The sequence below is a fragment of the Mus caroli genome, chromosome 16 (assembly GCF_900094665.2).
Source record: "Mus caroli chromosome 16, CAROLI_EIJ_v1.1, whole genome shotgun sequence".
NCBI lineage: Eukaryota > Metazoa > Chordata > Mammalia > Rodentia > Muridae > Mus > Mus caroli.
In genome coordinates this window covers 18060701-18061891 of record NC_034585.1, presented here as the reverse complement: position 1 = coordinate 18061891, position 1191 = coordinate 18060701, and positions in this window count along the sequence as shown.

Here is a 1191-nt window from a genome sequence, read left to right as displayed (position 1 = left end):
AAAATAAACTAAAGCCCACCACAGATTCCACTTACTAGAGATGGATTAAATTCCCCTAATTGGAAAAGAGAAGGCTGCAGCTGCAGTGATGTCAGCTGTCATGAGCATGGTCCTGCTCTTACAGAGGATCAGAGCTGGTCTTAAGGGCTGAGCCATCTCTCCAGCCTCAGCATTCACTTTCAAAGCCAGTGAGTTCTTTCAGCCACATCATAGTACAGTCCTGGCTGGGCCATACATAGCCTTAGCTCTTTAACTGTCTCCTTCCTCCCTGTCAAGCAGACAAAAGAGTGGTTCTTGCCAGGGTGCTAGTGGTATACTCCTTTAATCACAGCACTGAGGAGACAAAGATTGGCAAATCTCTTTGAGTTCTAGGCAAGTATGGTTTACAAAATTTCAGAGCCGGGCATGGTGGTGCACGCCTTTAATCCCAGCACTTGGGAGGCAGAGGCAGGTGGATTTCTGAGTTCGAGGCCAGCCTGGTCTACAGCGTGGGTTCCAGGACAGCCAGGGCTATACAGAGAAACCCTGTCTCGAAAAAAAAAACAAAAACAAAATTTCAGAACAGCTAGGGCTATACAGAGAAACTGTCTCAAAAAACAAACAAATAAAAACATGTAGTTCTTAAAGCATAACTCAAAACTGGAGGGTTTCCTTAGCATGTACAAAGTTCTGAAGCTCTGTTACATGCCTTCTCTCTCTCTCTCTCTCTCTCTCTCTCTCTCTCTCTCCCCACACACACACACACACACACACACACACACACACACACACCACAAACCATAAATCAGATTTTAAAGGTATACAAGGCCTTCAATGGCTTTGTTTTCAGAGTAAAATTCCACCTTCATTCTCTGTCCTATTCCCCATCGAACAGCTGCCACAATGGCTTTCTCCCTTTCCTCCCTCTCCCCCTCTCCCTCCCCCTCTCCCTCTCCCTCCCCCCTCTCCCTTCTCCTACCCCCTCTTCCCCTCTCTCTCTCCTTCTCCCTCTCCTCTCTCTGGATTGCCATTGCCCTGCAGCAGGGAATCTGTCCAGAGCTTGGGTTTTTCTCCTCCAGGAGTTTGCTTTGCTGGCCCAGCCCAGCTAGACTCAGGCCTTTGCCTGCTTCTCTAGTTACCATTTGCTTATTTCCAGCTCAATGTTTGCTATGATCCTTAAATATCTGCATATTTATTTTATTTTATTTCTGT